The sequence below is a fragment of the Struthio camelus genome, chromosome 16 (assembly GCF_040807025.1).
Source record: "Struthio camelus isolate bStrCam1 chromosome 16, bStrCam1.hap1, whole genome shotgun sequence".
Classification (NCBI taxonomy): domain Eukaryota; kingdom Metazoa; phylum Chordata; class Aves; order Struthioniformes; family Struthionidae; genus Struthio; species Struthio camelus.
In genome coordinates this window covers 22,374,140-22,384,283 of record NC_090957.1, presented here as the reverse complement: position 1 = coordinate 22,384,283, position 10,144 = coordinate 22,374,140, and positions in this window count along the sequence as shown.

Here is a 10,144-nt window from a genome sequence, read left to right as displayed (position 1 = left end):
CACGAGCTCAAGCTCATTTACACACAGCGTAGGCACCTCCACATGGACAGAGATGAGCTGAACACGCCAGTAGATAATCTGAGAGTAGATACCTACAGTCTAGCAGCCCCTGGGCTAATGCCAGCAATGCAGATGGGACAGAGGTTAGACATGTGGCCTGATGACTGTAAGTAACTCCTGAGACCAGCCTTAACCTCTGCAGCATGGAGGCTGTTTCTAACAACCAGCTACGTTTCCTCCTTGTGTTCTGACCTCTTTGATCTGAATCTAAAACTCTACTATTCAAGGGCTAAGAGTACATAACTTGACTCCTCATCTGTCCTGGACATTTTGGGGATCAGAATCTAGAAAACTGCATCTGAAACCCTGCAGGAGTACTTTAATCACATTTAAGATGAAATTTCCAAACATAGTCTAAGACACTGCTCTTACTGAGATTCATTTTAAACTTAAATTGTTCTAAACTTCTGGTAACTAGATCTAACATTAAAGATGGTACTATGAAAGAACATTTTGCATATTGAGGTGAGGGGGTGTGAAAACATGCCTGCTAAATCCATATCACTCTATGCATGAGTTCATCCTCTTACATTGCACTAGGTTAGACCTTCACATAGTTTGGTGTGCTTAATAGTCTTTGATACACATCACAGGCATGGACATATCTCCATACAAACATAAGCTCTCACATAGCATTGCTTATTTTATGGTCTGGACAGGTTCCAACAAAGCTGAACTTTAACACCTTACCAGGGCTCCTAGGAGCTCGTTCTTTATGGTTTTTCAGAGTCTTTTGAGGAAGGTTGGTAAATATAACACGATCTGAAGAGAAACGTAAATACAAATAGAAAAAACTAGTCTGGAAATGAGCTTGGTAGGCAACTATGTATATGCTTATATATATATATAATATGTAGCCTTTATACAGAGAAGGAAAAATTTCATCCATTTGAAAAGAATCTTCAAAAAGTTTTACTGCCCACAGGCAAAAGAGAATGCACTGCACACCAAAACAGCCCTTTCAATTACTTAGTCTCTGACCAGAACTGTCCCCTTTCTTTTAAACCCTCCAGGCTCTTTCTTAGGTGCCTTAACTGGTTTTTAATCAGATGGTCAGATTGCTGCAATCAGTTAGCCGTTGCTCTGTTATTTCTGTGCCGGTGTTCAGGTGCGGAAGCCTGCCTGGCTGTTCACTCCGTAGCCAAGAGTGCTCCAAGTGAATCGACAGACACCAGCATCTAGTGATGTTCCCTACTTACATACAGGGTGCTAGAGCCATTCATGGCTTTGCTTGGCCTGCAGCAAAGGTCAGAGCTTGACTCAAGCTAGACTTTCCCATTCCATATGGGTGAGAAACACACAGCAACAGAGAGAATCACAAATGCTATACAGGATTCCCCAAATCATCACACAGACCAGAACTCCAGGTCTGTGCAATGTTAACTATGCGCATATTTTGCTTTGAGCCATTTATGAACCTCTAACAAATCAGGCCTCCCCTTAGATCAGAGGGTTGCCATTCCCTGGGCAGAAGCTTTAATACATATTTTTTCCCTTGGCTGCCCAGGTGTCTTCCTCAGCTTTCAGGGGTGTCACATGAGAAAGCTGTAAGCTATCTCTGCTCTGAGATTCCTCATGTGTTTTTGCCCCATACTTCCAGGCAAAGGCTTTCCCTTCAGGTCAGACCCTTAGGAAGCTGCTGAGCTGGCTTCTCTCCATTTGCACTGGGATGAATCCAGGCTGTGCCTGGGACATCACAAGACCTGCAAGTCTCTGTGTTACAGGGCTACACTCTGTATTTGTACTTAGCCACAATAGAGTGCAAGGGAGCACCCTGAGCCCTTCCTTGTTGGGGGTGAGGAAGAACACTGAGGTCCAAGTACCTTTCCAACACTGCAACACAGTAATCACAGCTCATAGCTAGTACTCCTTGTGGCACAAAAGTAGCTTCTATTTTATTTTAGGGACCAAAACATCCTTTCTGGTTACCTTGATTTTGTTGTTTGTGTGATCTGTTTTTCAGACCTTTGATGCTTCCAGGATTTAATCCATTTCTTCTCTTAACAGAAACAAGAAGTCAAGAATTTCTCTAGCACTCCCCTATAGTTTTACAAAGGGTAAGTGGGTTCCTGTGTACAGATTAGGACTAAGCAACAGACAGCTTCCCCCCAAAGGTTGCAATTCCAGCAAGCTGTTTTGGAAAGTTGGTTTTCTCTCAAGACTTGTCCTCACAGAGTAAAGAGATTCTCACTCCAGCTAACTCTTTCAGAGCAATTAACCCAAAGTAAAACACCAGAAAGTAAAGGCAAGACTGTTTCTAGTTTTCATAGGAAACAGCAAAATTGAAGTTCAACAAGTCAGATTTCAGCTACAAAAAGCCTTGTAGGACTGTACCTGAAACTCCCTCTTTTGAATAAGATGACTTCAGTAAAAAACACACCTCTTTCCCTAGTCAGGATGCTCCTGCTGAGGGTGCTGCACAGCTGGCCCAGGAGCAGCATGTTAGGTGTCCCCACACAAGGGCTGCATGCTGCCACCCATTCACAAGGGTGCAATAACAACCAAGTCACACCACCAACACAACTGAAAGGAAGCTGCTTTTATACCAGGTTGCTCTAATCCAGGCCAATTTGCCAGCAGCCCAGACACTGTTTTTATGCCAGGTTGCTCTAATCCAGGCTGATTTGCCTGCAGCCCAGCAGGCGGGCAGGAGGCAGCCGGTGAGGGGTGCTGCTGGCACCCGCCCGGTGATGGCACGCAGGTGGCCCCTGAGCATGGAGCACCGAGCCCCGTTGTGGCTGCGGCCAGCCGCACCGGGCAGCTCAGGGGTCGCGTGCGGCGCAGTCTGGAAAGCATCACAAAACTTACGTTAGAGCAGTAGGCCAACTTTGACCTCAGGATCCTTTTTTTGGGGGGAGGGGAGACCTAGTTTATTAAAGAAGTGGTTATTTCCTCTCCTGGATTAAAAAGCAGCAGCAGGGCTTATTTGGGTAAGCTTGTGCTGGGGTGTCATCCTGTGGCTGCCGGCGGTACTGGCGAGGCCCTGGGACGCGGCGAGGAGCAGGGTGCCGCCGGCGCCGGCTGGGCCTGCTGCCGGGCGGAGGGAGCAGCTGGGGCCACCGGCCCGGCCAGCCCGGCGGCCCAGGACTGGCCGCTGGTCCGTCTGCTGCGGGGTGGCCTGGGGCCCTGCCTCGGCCGGAAGAGAGTCGTCTGTGAGCCCCAGAAGACACCCGCGAGCGGAGGGACCCTCTCCAGAGCCCCTGGCAACGCCCGAAAGCCTTGGACCCTCCCGTCCCCAGGGCGAGGGGAAGGGGCCAAAAGGCCTCTCGACACCTGCGCAAACTCCAGCTGAGTGCTGCGCTGTCCGTTTTGAATGGAGAGCTATTAGGCCTTTTTGTGACCTGTTAATTTAGTTGAAAAGCTCTTTGTTTCATTTTTAAAAATAAAATGTAGGCTATTTTTTTTTTCCAAACTACTTGGAATTTTTCTTTTCCGTTCTATCTGTGATATTTTTCTAAGATGTGGGTCAAAATGAAATCATCCATCGCCCCTGAAATTACCCACGTTAGTAGCCCGTTCGTGTGATGCACCTAAGCTTTGCGCAGGAAGGCCAGCTGCAGCGGCGGTGCCGGGCCGCGCGCCGGCCCTGTGCACCCTCGCTCGTGCTGCGCCCTCTCATCCGGGCGCTGGATGTTTCCTGACCGCGTCCCACCCAGGTCCTGGCTCCTTCGGGGGCAGCTCATGATAGTTGGAGGAACATAGAGAAAATGGCCTGGAAAAAAGGTCTAATGATGTAAAGACACTGCTCTGAGGCTCCTCTTTGCTCCGTGGCACCCTTCCTCAGCCTGCTCCAGGCGCGGCTTTATGAACAAGTGCCCTAGCGCCTTAGAGGAATTATTTTAGGTTGCATTTATTTGCAGATTCAACTCACCAAAATAAACAGGGTCCCAGAGTCTCTAAAAGGGGTGCAGTGTAGGGTGTTGCGCGTGCTGGCCACCTCAAACCTGGAAACGTCCGAAAGGATGCGTTCCTCACGTGAAGCCTGTCCAATATAGTGTTGGAATCTACTTTCCTCAGTGTGAAACTTCAGGTTATTTATTGGAGACGTTAACAGTTACTTCTCTTTGAAACAGGATTCATTTTCCCAGCCCCAGTGCTTAGCAGCGGAAGGTTATGCTCCAGCTAGTAAGTTTCTTAACATTCAAAAATTTATGCAGAATTTCTGAATCAGAAAAAAACAAAGGAATAATTTTTATGTTGTAGATTTCTTGCAGTTATAAATCTTTTCGGACTGATCAAGTGTAACAAAGCACAAGGAGCTCCCCTCGAGAAAGACTTAGTTGGTTGCAAAGACACTGAGACAAACCCTCTTGCGGCTCCGTGCTGGTGCTGCTGGTGCTGGCTGCTGGCGCGTGCGCAGCTTGGGCTGTTCTGCAGCGTTCATCTGCGCTGCTTACCCTAGCAAGGGAGTCCCAAGCAAAAACGCCTCCTCTGGTCTTGTGCTTTTAAATGTAAATAGAGGAATGGATAATATGCCTCTTGGAAAATGATGCAAATAATTCTATCACCGTTTTGTCATTCAGATTCCACTGTCACTTGCTGACCCCAGAGGAAAGGAGTGCTCCTGTCCCAAAGAGCATCAAGGCAAATTTGAGTTGAATACATCACTACAATCTAAGTATTGTTTGCTCTGGTACCGCTGTGCTTCTGTGAATATTCCCTGTTGTCTCATTCTAGCATTTTTAATTCCCTATATCCTGACATTTTCCAAGCTTTAGTCACAACAAATAAGCAAATAGCAGAACTTTGCTTCCTTTCTCTGACAATTTTGTACCATAAAAAAACATAAAACTATGTGCAGATGAATTTAAGAAAAGAACTTGATGTGAGTCTCTAGAAATGACAGATTTTATTCATGGGTTTTATTTTGTGAAATTTGCATATTCGCCCATAAGGTTCAGTCGCTCTGCTTTCTATTTATTTATTTTTTAGTCCTATTTATATATCTGTTTATGTTTTTATTCCTTTTGTATTTTCTTTATCCGTGCAGAAGCAGGCAGTGCCCACATCCAGCGTGGAGGCTCGGCCCCGTCGGCCGCCTCCGCGCTGCCCGGTGGAGCCCAACGCGCCCAGGGTGGCGGCGTCTGCGTTCCCGCACCTCGCGCACCTCCTGCTCGCAAGCGGACACGCCTGTGGGCGCGCGTGGACGAGGGGCTTTGCAGCCGTACGGCTGGCAAGTCCCGGCGCTGCCCGGAGAAAACGGCAGCACAGACATGAGCCCGTGGCTGAGCAGCGCCGCGGGCAGCCGGCCCGGGGCTGCGCCCCACCGCCCTGCCCCACCGCCCCGCGCTGCCCCGCACCGCCCCGTGCACCCCCGGTGCCCCACAGAATCACAGAATCGTTTAGGTTGGAAGGGAGCTCTGGAGATCATCTAGTCCAACCTCCCTGCTCAAGCAGGGTCCTCTAGAGCATATTGCCCAGGATCACATCCAGACGGCTTTTGAATATCTCCAGCGAAGGAGACTCCACCACCCCTCTGGGCAACCTGTTCCAATGCTCTGTCACCCTCACAGTGAGGAAGTTTTTCCTCAGCTTCAGATGGAGCTGCCTGTGGTTCAGTTTCTGCCCATTGCCTCTTGTCCTGTTGCTGGGCACCACGGAGAAGAGGCTGGCCTCATCCTCTCGACACTCCCCCTGCAGATACTTGTACACGTTGATGAGATCCCCTCTCAATCTTCTCTTCTCCAGGCTGCCCCGCACCGCCCCGCGCACCCCCCGCCGCCCCGCGCCACCCCGCGCTGCCCCCCCCCGCCGCCCCGCGCCACCCCGCGCCCCCCCCGCCGCCCCGCGCTGCCCCGCCCCGCGCCCCCCGCGCCGCCCCGCGCTGCCCCGCCCCGCCCCGCGCCCCCCGCGCCCCCCGCGCCGCCCCGCACTGCCCCCCCCCGCCGCCCCGCACCGCTCCGCGCCGCCCCGCCCCGCCCGCCCGAGCGCTTCCCCCCGGGCGCTGGCGGCCGCGCTGCCGGAGAGGGCGCCCGGGCCGCGGCAGGGACGAGCTCCGCGGGCGCGGAGCGCGCAGCCGCCAGCGCTGCCGTTCGTGCTGCGGGGACGCCGAGCGGCAGCTGCCGCCCGTGCTGAGCCCTCTGCGGTTTTTACTCAGTTGTTTGTGTGTGTATATGCAGTGCATATCTATATGCGCGCACGCACACATATAGCTGTAGCTGACATAGGTGCTGGAGCAGGGCGGCCCCGGGCGCCCGGAGAGCGCCAGCAGCTCCTTTCCCCCAGCCTCGGGGGCGGCCGCCAGTCGGTCCCGGGTTGTGAGAAGGCAAATCCTGCGAACGGCCGGCCTGTTTTGCAGGAGAGACTTCAGCTCTACCACCCACTCGGCTTTGGGCAGTTCAGGGTTGGGACTCGGTGCAAATGGATTTCGCAGTCGTCCTTTTCCCCTTCCCCAAGTCAAAAGCAGCAGCAGCACACTTCTGAACAGCTAGCGATCATACTGTACTTAAGGGGTTTTAGTGTCTGTTTTTTTTAATTATTATTACTCTTTTAGAAAGACTACAGATATAACCGAACAGAAGTGGTCTAGATTGGCAAAGAGGCTTCTCACCTTCCTGTGAGTTTGCTTTTTCATTGCTAATAACAATTCCAGGGCTTAATCTTCCACTTTCCGCTCAATCTGCATTTCTTTTTACCTCACCATAATAATTAATTTATAAGCTGAGAAGTGACAGGTAATGTTTATTATGGAGATGGCTTCCTTGAACAAGCTCCCTGAAATAACCTCCAAGGATTTGTAAGGAACCTTACGTGTGATAATTAATTATGCAAACCTACTTTAACATATCTTTAGGTAATCAGAACAAAAGAAGACAGTTGTCTTTGTTAATTATCATGAAAATTTACTTATGAATATTGTAATTATGCCGGTTACTGTGTCTGCTGTCACTCATGGCTGGAATCGCTCCAGGCAGTGTTATTCTCCTCCCATTGTCGTTGTAACAAAGGGCTGATGGAAAGAGCAGAGCTGAGGCTGGAGGCTCCGTAGATTCGTTTCGGATCACGTTATTCTTCGTGTGACTTTACGCCGTTTGGCCGTTCTCGGGATGGGCACACTCTGCCCATGCTCTCCGGGCGCGCGGGGCCTTGCGGGACGGTGGCGGTGGAGGCAGCTCGAGGGTCCCCGGGACCAGGGCCATGCGACGCTCGCCTTCGGGTGGCTCGCGGGAGGAGCTAAACGCTCAGGTCAGCAACATCCAGCTCTTTTCTCTAGAAATGCTGTTTCCAGGACCAAGCAAAGACAACTAGCAGGCAAAAGCCCCATTTTTCTTTTCTTTGACTTTTTTTCTTTGATTGTTTTTCTTTATTCGTTTCGGTGGTTCCCCTATGTAGTGTCACGAGTGCAGTTCGACTGGCCATGGGCCACAGAGGCCATGGATGCTGTTTTGATGTTTTCTGTCCTGAAATGGGTGACAAACCAGTTTGGTGTGCAGGTAAACCAGAACTTTTTTGTGACTGTTTAAATTTGCTTTTGAATTATCTGTCGAGAGCTCTTCCATCTATCTTTGAGGTAATGCGATATCTACCCATTCCAGCTCAGAGTTTGGCTACTAAGCTTTCCTAAAGCGTGTTCACAGGCCAAGTTTTCTTTCAGTGGACAAAGTCACAAATCCAAAGGTCTGCTGGCCAGTTCTTGACAGCTGGATGACTGTGACAGAATTAATTATTGACCGCAATTAAACTTCCTGGCACTGGGGTGGGTGAGCGCCTTGCCCTTCGGTGAAGGCCGAGGAGCCGCTAGGCTGGGCCAGCTCAGCCTTTGGCCCTCGTTTCTTCCCCAGCAGAAAGCTGATAAAGGAAATTTCCATTAAATTAATTAAAGGAAGTTTAAAAGTCCACTTTACAGCTGCTCTTTATAACACAGAGAACGTCTCTGAATTTCCATAGCTTGATATTCACGAGAGGTCAGTGACATGTCATTAAACATCTCTGCATGTGCTGCTAATACGCATTTTATGCCCTATCTCGTATCAGAAATGTTAAATGTGTGTGATGCCTGCTTACAGACATGCCCAAAGATCTAACCCCCCACTTTCGCCTGTGCCTCCCAGACCCAATTTTCTAAGAGACCCTTGAGTTAGCTTGATTGAACACTGCAGTGCAATAAAGGAAGCGCAGCCTGCCACCTGCTTGCACTGTTTTGTTTCTTACCAATATTATCTCCGTGTGCGTAAATGGTGTAACTGGCTCCTTGAAGCACATAATATGTCTGTTGTGCGGGAAACCCAATTAAGACGGTGAGTTTTTGTTTCTTGTTCTCAGGCGTGTGAGTGCGGTGCCCCCGGGGGGTGCGGACAGCCCTGCTGCGCTCGGCGGGGAGGGAGCGTCGCCTGCAGAGCTCATCCCAGTGCGTGGGGCTGGCGGGGAGAGATCTTCTACCTTTTGTAGGAACCTGGAGCAGAGACACGGAAACTCCAGGCGCCTGGTCCAGGGTCGCCTAAAGAACCTGGCGGATCCTGGCTTTTGGCTCGTGCCTTTTGTGACAAAGCTGGAAAACAGGATGAATCTGGAAATTGAAGGGGAATCTGGAAATTGAAGTGAACTGTCCCCTTTGACGGTTGCCTTGTTGCTACAGTACATTCATTTTTCAGCCATGGTTTTGAAAGGATCCAGCCATGATGACCCCTGAATTCAGCGTCTGGTATGGAAGGGGTAAGGTCAGCTTTCCGATGGAGTTGGCCGAGCACTCCCGTTCATCCAGGATTGGCCTCCAGGTACGGGGGAAGCTCCTTTTGGAAAGCCGAGGTGGAGGTGACGGGAGCACCGGTGCGCGCGCAGCCAGGATGCAGGGCGGCTCCGGCACCCTTGGAGCCCACGGCTTTCCTGGGGCTGCCGACACAGCCGGCCGCAGCGGTGCTGAGGAGTGGGCGTGCAGGGAAAGCAGCAGAAACGCCAGTGAAGCCTTTCTAGGAAGCATCAGAAAGCTAAAGAGTGAGACTATTACTGATATGGCCCAGAAAAAAAGCCTCGACAAAAGTCTTTTGAGCCATGTGCTGCCTGCAAGAGTCTTTGAACCATGAACAAAGGGAATACTTGGTGCCTCCTGGGTCCTACTGCGCTCAGGAAACAAGCCTTTGCGTAAACTCTTTGTAATAAACGGGCACATGTCAAAGAAATGCTGGACTTCCTCATCAATTTCTCCTCCTGATGGAAATAACCTGCAAGACCTTGAATACTGAGTCACAGGAGGTAACACTATTCATCCAAGCAGCTGCTGTGTATCTGTCACGTAAAAGTTTGTTCTCGTGGTCTTCTGGTCTCGGTAGCATGAGGCCAACAAAGCACAAAGCTCAAGTATTTCTGAAAGGAGCACAGGTCTCAGAAATGTAAAATTATACTACAGTGAAGAGAAATATCGCATCTCTGTAGGCTAGGTTAGGTCTAGATGAAATTAGATCCACTGCGTGATGCAAAGTGGCATCATGGTTTCTTGACTTCAGTGGAGCTGTGCTGCTTTGATCCAGGTTCTGAGTTCATTTGTCTAATGGCAAATATTTTATTGTCCAAGTTTGGCAAATAAGTAATAAGAAGTATGCTGTCACACTAAAGGCATAATTAACTAAACTAACAAATCAGTCAGCAAAAATCTCTTAAGATTCTAATTTATCTTCAAGGCTCTTTATTGCTTATTTTGGGCTAAAATATGACCTCATTTCAGACACCTTGTAGAACTAGCTTCTCCTTGCTGTTGCTACAGTCGCAGCATATATTTCCCTTCCTCCTCTCCTTTTCATCCTACTGTCCCATAGGAAGCATTAATTTTGACACTAATCTGCACATAACATCATAATGAAAGATGCTGTAACAGCCTACTGGGTTTCACGAACAGGTGTAGCTGCACTGATGGAAATTACCCACAGATCCAAGCTTTGGATGTCCACACTTGCTTCTTGTAACAGCCAGAGCTGAAGCAGCTTAAATCGCTAGAGTTCCTTGCAATCTGCCAGGATTTACCAATGCAAAGAAATGAATTATACATCAGACCCTGTTACTTGTGAAGATCAGTTATCTGCAGTGGTGGAACGAGAGGACAGGCAGGACTTAAGCCCAAACCCACGTGCTCCCAAAATTCCTACTGCTATAT